General features: G+C 47.2%; 1 long non-coding RNA gene across 1 annotated transcript; it reads right to left on the reverse strand.

Annotated features, from left to right (window-relative positions):
* Positions 1-700: 700 nt before the first annotated feature.
* LOC107183347 lies at positions 701-8058 on the reverse strand. The gene is made up of 3 exons (XR_001514136.1): positions 7890-8058; positions 2891-2987; positions 701-1353 (listed from the first exon to the last, which is right to left on the reverse strand). It is a non-coding gene; the product is annotated as an uncharacterized LOC107183347 (long non-coding RNA).
* Between the last annotated feature and the right edge of the window lie 285 nt (positions 8059-8343).

The following is an 8343-nucleotide window of genomic DNA, read 5'->3' on the forward strand; positions in this document are numbered from 1 at the left end:
TGGGGCTACCCAGCAGTAGCTATGGAGAGATCTCCAGATACCTCTTCTTTGTTTAGAGTTTGGAGGTGTCTAGATGAGGCCCATCTGTGAAGCAATGCAAGCTGCTGTGGAGCCTTGGACCTTCTTTTGGAAGTTCTGGGTCTCTCTGATTCAGCTGCAGTTTGTTAGGTAATGTTCAGGTTGCAAAGGGCCAGGCCTTTTGTATGCAAAAGCCTCTGTGCACAGCTTGGGTGGGGCAGGGTCTCAGGGGATCAACAGGGTGGAGCAAGCAGCTATGGTTGCTCCTCAGTCCTATCCTAAGAGGCCCCGCGTCTCAGCATCCTGGTAATCGCTGCAAGCACCTCTGAGAGATAGCCGCCCTCGAGTTCTGACCAATGCCAGACAGTCCAGTTTCTCCCCGTGTAAGTCTGGGTCCCCAGAGACTCGGAACTGGAGTTCAGAGCAGTCGGGAGTTTGAGACTCTCTCCCAATTGAAAAAGACAACTGTGTCCTCTGTTGCCAGCCCTTTCCACACACGCGCCTCCTCCTCCGTACCTCTGCACTTTACTTCCGCATCTCCTCTGAGTCTCAGGGTGCTTTTCTCTTTCCTTCTAGTTGTAGAATTTCCACTCAGCCAGCCTTCCTGTGGTTCTGGATGATGTCCGTTTTGTCTTTTAGTTGTATTTTTGAAGTGGTTGTGCGAGGCAGCAATTTCTGGTGTTTACGTATGCCGCCATCTTGGTTTCTCCTGAAGAATAATTCTTTTTTTTTTCTTTCTGAAGAATAATTCTTAACTGCATACTACATGCCACATTGTCTGAGGAATCCATTTCCAAATCTGAGCTTGTCACCTCAAGTTCATGATTACAAGCCAAATCCATACCTTTCATCTCGTTAGTTTCAGTGAAAACATATCCCCTTCCTCTATTTCTACATGTGGGTACTGGGACCTGTAGTCTTGTTCTTTCTTTTTTAAAAACAGCCTTATGGAGGTATAGATGTGTGTTCTTTCTTTCAAAGGCTACCCAGCCTTCTTTTCCATCTCGTGACAGCAGATCTTGTTCTCTGTCACGTCCAGTCTCTCTGCAACCCCTTCACACCAACTATCAGAAGAATCATCTTTAGAGTCATGTGCTCTCTGCAACCCCTTCACACCAACTATCAGAAGAATCATCTTTAAGAGCCATGTGCTCAGTCATGGTTACCAGCATTCCCTGCTGTAAACCTTCAATGGCTCTCCACTACGCTTTTGTCTTCCAGCTGAGATCTCGTGCCCCTGCACGAGAAGCACCCACCACACAGGCCAGTCTTTCCTTCCTCCTCTGACTTCCCATGTTGCTCATTTGGCATGTTCTCTTATTTATTAATCCTCACCTGAGGATATTTTTCCATTGATTTTTAGAGAAAGTAGAAGAGAGAGGGAAAGACATAGAAAAGTATCAATGTGAGAGAGACATTGATTGGTTGCCTCCTGCATGCGCCCTGACCAGGACCCCGGCTGGGGAAGAGCATGCAACTGAGGTATGTGCCCTTGACCGGAATTGAACCTGGGACCCTTCAGTCCATGAGCCAATGCTCTATCCACTGAGCCAAACTGGCTAGGGCATGTCTGGTTCTTTTGAATACTGCAAACATTTTAGTTAGCAAAACAAGCATATACTAATGTAACACTAACAAAACCAACTTCTTACTCTAAATATCAACATCATGGATTTAACCAACATGTCCATTATTTTTAAAAATACTTTTTTAAAAAGTATTTACTTTTTTAAAAATACCTTTTTTGGGTTACTGCTATATGTACTTTGATATTTTTTCAGGGTTGAAGGCCCCAATGAAAAAGAATAGCATCCCTAACAAGTGAGTTAAGGCATCCTATATAATAAAAGCCTAATATGCTAAGTGTCTGGTCGGCCATTCAACCAATAAAAGCATAATATGTTAATGATATGTTAAGGCCACTCAACTGCTCGCTATGACATGCACTGACCACCAAAGGGCAGATGCTCTGACTGGTAGGTTAGCTTGCTGCTGGGGTCCAGTGGTTTGGGACTGAGCAAGACGGGCCGGCCACACTCTGGAGCCCTCCTGTGTCCCTCCATGGCCCCAATGGTGCACTGGTGGGTTCCCTCGACCTGACCTGCGCCCTGTCACAATCTGGGCTGAGGGACCCCCGCACTCCGACCCTCGCCAAAGTGCACGAATTTCATGCACCGGACCTCTAGTTTTGGCTATAGATGGCCTGATTCTTGGGTAGGGCTGGCTCTAGATTGCTCTTCCCAAGCCCATCAGATTAAAGTTGAATTAAGCTCAAACCCTTCATATAGGTTTTAGTTCTTTGCATCCTTGTGTCTCCCCTACAACAATGCATTTTAAAAGTTTTGCTTGGTAGTAGTACATAACCCATCTTTGGGTTTTTATGATTGGCTATCCTAGTCTTGTCATTACAAAATAGTGACTTGATTAGCATTGTTAAAAATGTATTGTTTGCCTTCTCAGTACTGTGTTAAAATGAGCAAGATCATTTATAAATATGTCTCCAAGAAATGAAGGATTGCATCTTCGTGGTATGTCTTCTCTTGAGGACATCTGGGTAGTGTATTATCTGGGAACTCACTGCTGACCTGCTCATTACCTAGCTTTTGTGTGTGAGCAGCGAGCTAGGCACCTCTGGTTCTCAGGAGTAACCACCAGTGCTGACAGTTCCTGCTCGTTCTGGGGCCACTGACTTTATTGGTCTCTTGCATTCACCTGTTTCTACTTACACAGACAAAAACACATACACAGCATCACTTTATAATCTGGGGAAACAACATACCCAAATATTAGCAATCTCCTAATATATTAGTTTTCTAGGTACACAACCAATTACCAACAGATTTAGCAACTTAAAACAATGCACATTTATTACCTCACAGTTTCCATGGGTCAGCAGTCGGCACAGCTTACTTAGCTAGTCTTCCCCTCAGGGTCTCACAAAGAAGGAGTCAGCCAAGCTGCATTCTCACCTGCAAGTAGGAGTGGGGAGGAATCTGCTGTCAGCCCCATTCAAATTGTTGGCAGGATTCAGTTCCAGCTAAGGATTGAGGGCCTCAGCTTCTTGTGAGCTGTTGGCTGCCCTCGGAACCTACAGGTCTGTGGTCCCCTGCCCCGTGGCCCTCCCACAACACGAGGCCCTCCCTCAAACAACACAGTTGTTTGCTTCTGCAAAGCCAGCAGGAGAGTTTCTAGCCTCAAAGAGCTGCAGCCCTCTTTAAAAGGACTTTTACCTAATTAAACCAAGTTCACCCAGGATAACCTCCCTTTCAATTAACTCAATATGCAATTTTGTGAATACAGTGTGGTGTGGTTGCAATAACAGATCACTGTTTTGTTCAGATTCTTTTGTGTGAAAGAACCTTAGTTCAAAGTTGCTGATATGAATACCAGTATTATGCAAATGCTTGCTGGGTGCCAGGCACTGATGTAAGGGCTGTGCACACACCTTCTCACTTCATCCCTCAGACATCCCAGAGAGGTAGGTAGGTGATGTTATTCCCAAAGTTAGGATGGAGAAGGAAAGAAAACAAAAAAGGAGATGTGACTGATGAAAGGCCAGGAACAGTGCTCGTAGAGGCTGAAACTGTCTCTGCACCTAGGTTCTCTCCTTCCCCCCTGGATCTTGCTCCTTTCCAAGGATGCAGACCGACTTTTTCCCCCGATTGTGATGACTGGGAGGGCTCATGTGGGCCAGCTCTAGTGGGAGAAAAGGCAGAAGCCTCTGATTCACCCTGATGCCTTTGTGCAGTCCTATGTCTAACCTGGAATCTAATTTGTGAGGGAATGGTTGTTATGGGTTATAGATTTGCATTTCCCTACTCTCGAATTCATAATCCCCAGTGGGATGCTATTTGGAGATGGGGCCTTTGGGAGGTAATTAAGTCATGAGGGTGGAACCCTCATGATGAGTACTGCCCTTATAAGAGGTATGAGACAGCTGCAGCCCCCTCCCCTGTGAAGATATAGCAAGTCAGGAAGTAGGCTGTCACCAGACAGAAGATCTGCTGCAGCCTTCATCTTGGGCTTCCCAGCCTCCGGAACTGTGAGAAATATTTGTTGGGTAAGCCACCCAGCCTATGGTGTTCTTGTTTCAGCAGCCAGAGCAGACCAAGACCCATGGCACGAGGGCTCAGCGAGGCAAAAGGGTGGTTCCTTAGAGGAAAATGAGGGTATTAGCAGGAGGATGAGTGGCTGCCAAACTGCAGAAACATTAGTCTGCAAGTAGTAAGACCTGGATTCTGTTCTGGCTGTGACACTTTGTAGACACTTTTCCTCTCTGGCCTCAATTTCCACATTAGAGGCATTGAATCAGGAGCTCTCCAAGGTCCCTGCAGTGCTCATGTGCTGTGACAGAGTTCAATACCAATTTTCCTGAATTCAGGGTCTGGCACAGCAGACCTGGGGAACTCTGCTCTCCCCCTCTCCCCCCACTACTTCACTCCCCACCCCTAGTACTTTCAGACTTTGCAGAGCTGACTTTCTGCAATTGTTGTCAGAAGGTCTGTGTTTTTCTGCCTTTACAACTGATAATCCTCATTCCCATTTCGGCCTTTTTATTGTTGTTAATCCTCACCCAAGGATATTTTTCCATTGATTTTTTTTTTAGAGAGAGTGGAAGGGAGAGAGACAGAGAGAAAAAAAATGACACGTGAGACACATCGATTGGTTGCTTCCCACACATGCCTGATCAGAGCCAGGGATCAAGCCTGCAACCGAAGTACGTACCCTTGACCAGAATTGAACCTGGGACCCTTCAGTCTGTGGGCCAAGCAAAACCAGCTAGGCCAATTTCTGCTTTTTTTAACTTTCATTTCTTGTTTCTTCTCCATCCTAACCCTGCCACTTCTCTCCCAGGCCAGGTACAGGGGGTTCAAATCCCAGCTCCATCACTTACTATGTCACTCAACCTCTGAGCCTGTGTCCTCAATCTGTAAAATGGGACTAACACCACCACCTGCCTCTTTGGGTCGAAGGGAGGGTGAAGTGAGTAGGTGCATGTCCAGTGCTGCCAATGGTGCCTGGCACCCAGTGAGCACTCACATATTACTAATATTATTATGATCTCTGCTTCTCTGGGATTGGGACACTTGGCCATGTCTATCACTGCTTAGTCAGAGTTCCAGAAACATTGGCTTCAGTGCCACTCCAAATGATGAATAGAGGGCTGCTTTCAGGATGATGGACATTACTGTATACATCTCCAGCGTTTGGGACAGAGAGGGCTGGCTGGACTGACGCCAGGCTTCGCGGGCTGGAGTCCAGGGTCAGCCACAGGAAAGAGCTCTGGCTTTTCCTCACCGGGCTCTGCCTCCCTTGTAGCTTCATTTCTGCCGCAGCTCCCATTAACCTCAGGCCTCAGCCTCGGCAGAACTCACTGCTGCAGGCCCTCCTCTACTCCATCAGACTCCTGGGCTTCCCCCACACAGCCCCACTGTCCCACATGTCCTAGCGACTTTCCTTCTTCCACTGTCCTTCTCATTCAGCCTTACATCAAAGGTAACTCTTCCCGAAGGGGAATAGCCCAGGCCCCTACCCTCTCATACTCTAGGTTCTGCACTTTAATCCCCCACATGCTGCACTGTCATTATTTTCTCAGCTGTCTTCCTGACCACACTGTGAGCTCTCTGAAGGAGTCACTTTCTTACTCATATTGGAATTTCCAGGGCTTAATAACTGCTTAACACATAATAGGTACTCAGTCTTTATTAGCAGAATGAACATGTCTCCCTCAATTCCCCAAATAACAGCTAAGTCATGCATTGCAAAACGTTTGGAAGAGCCTGAGCCAAAAGGGCAGAGTCGCAGAGCTGGCCTGCACACGTGTCTTTCTCCACCTCCTCCCCCACCTCCACGAGTTAAACAGAGGCAGTTAGGTCGTTCCTCAGCTCTTTCTGATGGTGTAATCTTTGTTAACCCCTGTCCATTTTTAACTTCTTCTGTAGAAACTATTATTCGTTAGGAGTAAACTCTTCATCACAAGTGATTCATGGTATCTTTACTTTGATTTTGTTGACAGTAATCCTTCCCTTTGCAAAGCCAATGAGCCAACGTCCAGTGTTGAGTCTAGTGCTCCTTGCTCCTTGCCCTTGGCTACCCCCTCTCACCACTCAGTCAGGCGTGCCCAGCTCCCAGGGTGGCCCACACTGTATCCATAGCTCCTTCCTTACACTCTGCTAATTAATTTCAACACTTGTTTTTCCTTGTGATACGTAAGGTAGTAGGTAGATGAAGCAGCTAAAAATGTGATCTTTCCCTCCCTCCCCTCTATCTTTGGCAAAGGAAAACTTGTAGAAAAGTGCAACTAGAACAGGGGTGGGCAAACTTTTTGACTCGAGGGCCACAATGGGTTCTTAAACTGGACCAGAAGGCCGGAACAAAAGCATGGATGGAGTGTTTGTGTGAACTAACATAAATTCAAAGTAAACATCATTACATAAAAGGGTACGGTCTTTTTTTTCAATAGTTTTATTCATTTCAAACGGGCCGCATCCGGCCCACAGGCCGTAGTTTGCCCACGGCTGAACTAGAAGTTCATGTGCACGTCCTAATTCACATATCTAAATACAAGCAACAATGCCTTGAAGAGAAGTGGTGTTTTTGTTTCTAAAAGAAAAAATCCCTAACACCTAAATCACAGACAAACAAGGGGCTAAGCCTGGAAGTCAATGATAGTCACTAAGAAACTCAGCTGTCTGCCCTCCCCCTGGTTATACAAAGTCATGCAAACATGGCCAAGGCAAGTGTTCATTCCACAAATGTTTACGGAGTGCTTGCCATGTGCTGGGCTCTACGCTAGCACTATTGGGAGTTCACACTGGCCAAGAGACCTTTTCACCTGGAGCAGAAAAGGTTCAATGGGGGAGAGAGATAGAGGGAAGGGGAGACTGAAACCCATTGGGGTTTATGTGTGTTGTGTGTATAAAGGTGGTTATTGGGGGGGCAAAGGAGGATAAACTGATGTCAACAGCAAAGTATAAGGGTCAGGAGTAGATAAAAGAGAGCCCAGGTTAATCTGCTGAACATAAACTATGTCCCAGGAAGCAAAGTGACACTCGCACTCAGACCTTTAGTGACGCCCTGACGTTTCTGTACCAGGAGGCACGTGGGTCTCTGGATGGATCTGGTGGACCAGAACCCTCTCACACAGGACCTGCCTTCCACTGCTCTGTGTATGGCTCTGCATTACACCACGTACCGGCCACCGGCTGACAAAAAGCTCGAGGCATTTCTACTGGCAGTAAACTCGAACAGTAGAGGAAACATGCTATATATTTGGACTCCAGAAATATAACTTGTCAAACAAACCGATTGTACATAACATGTCTTTCGCTGTGTTTTACAATCATTTACACACATGAAGCTTCAGAGGGATGTTTTCTATCCGAAAGCCCACAGCTGTCTTCCCAGCACAGAAACAGAGTTCCGCTAACTGCCGCCACCACCGCCACAGTGGATCTGCCCTGGCAATTTGGACCCTCATTGTGCCCCAGCCTCAGCTCCCATGAGCTCCCCACAGCTCCCTGGGGCGCAGGGCACTGAGGATGGATGCTACCCGGCCTAGCCCGTGGGTGTGAACGCTGGGCCCAGACCCGGCTCTTTGGTATGTTTCTCCATCCCACACCAGAACCCATCCATCTACAAGGGCCAGAATCAGAATTAGCAAAGAAGTGCTACTAACTTCTCCCCCGGAAGAAAAGCTTAAGGAAACTTCACAGACACTTCAGATGCTAGGAGAAGAGACATAAGCCTAGGTACTATGGCCACTCTAATGACAGGTCTGAATGTGAAGCAAACAAACCTTCTAGAATAGATAACATTCTTAAGACCTAGAGAAGGATTTCTACCAAAAAAAAAGGTAAAAAAGCACCAACCTTAAAGGAAAGATACAATTCAACGACTTTAAAATCACGATCTTCTCTTTATCAGGACACCTTTTCATTAAGAGGGTAAAAAGGCGAGCCACAGAGTGGGAGGAGATCATGTGCAACACCCATGCCACAAGGAAGGAGCGGGAACCAGGAGGCAGAACGGGCTGCCAACCAGTAATGTGGGGGGCGAGGGGGGCGCCAAAAAACGTGAAGAGACACTTTAAAAAAAGGGGAAATACAAATAGCCAACAGACTTATGGCAAAGTGACCTCAGAAGGAAGCAGGGAGACGCCAATTAAACCCAGAAGGGGATGGCCTGCATGTGGGTGAAGTGCCAGGGCTGCGAGGACGGGGAAAATTGGCGTTTTCCGGAGAAGGTGGGAGGGACAACCCCGCGCGGCCACGCGACACCCGGAGCCCCTCTCCAAGGTCCGAGCGTCAGGGCGCCCTCCAGGGG

The sequence above is a fragment of the Myotis davidii genome, unplaced genomic scaffold (genome assembly GCF_000327345.1).
Source record: "Myotis davidii unplaced genomic scaffold, ASM32734v1 scaffold399, whole genome shotgun sequence".
Lineage (NCBI taxonomy): Eukaryota > Metazoa > Chordata > Mammalia > Chiroptera > Vespertilionidae > Myotis > Myotis davidii.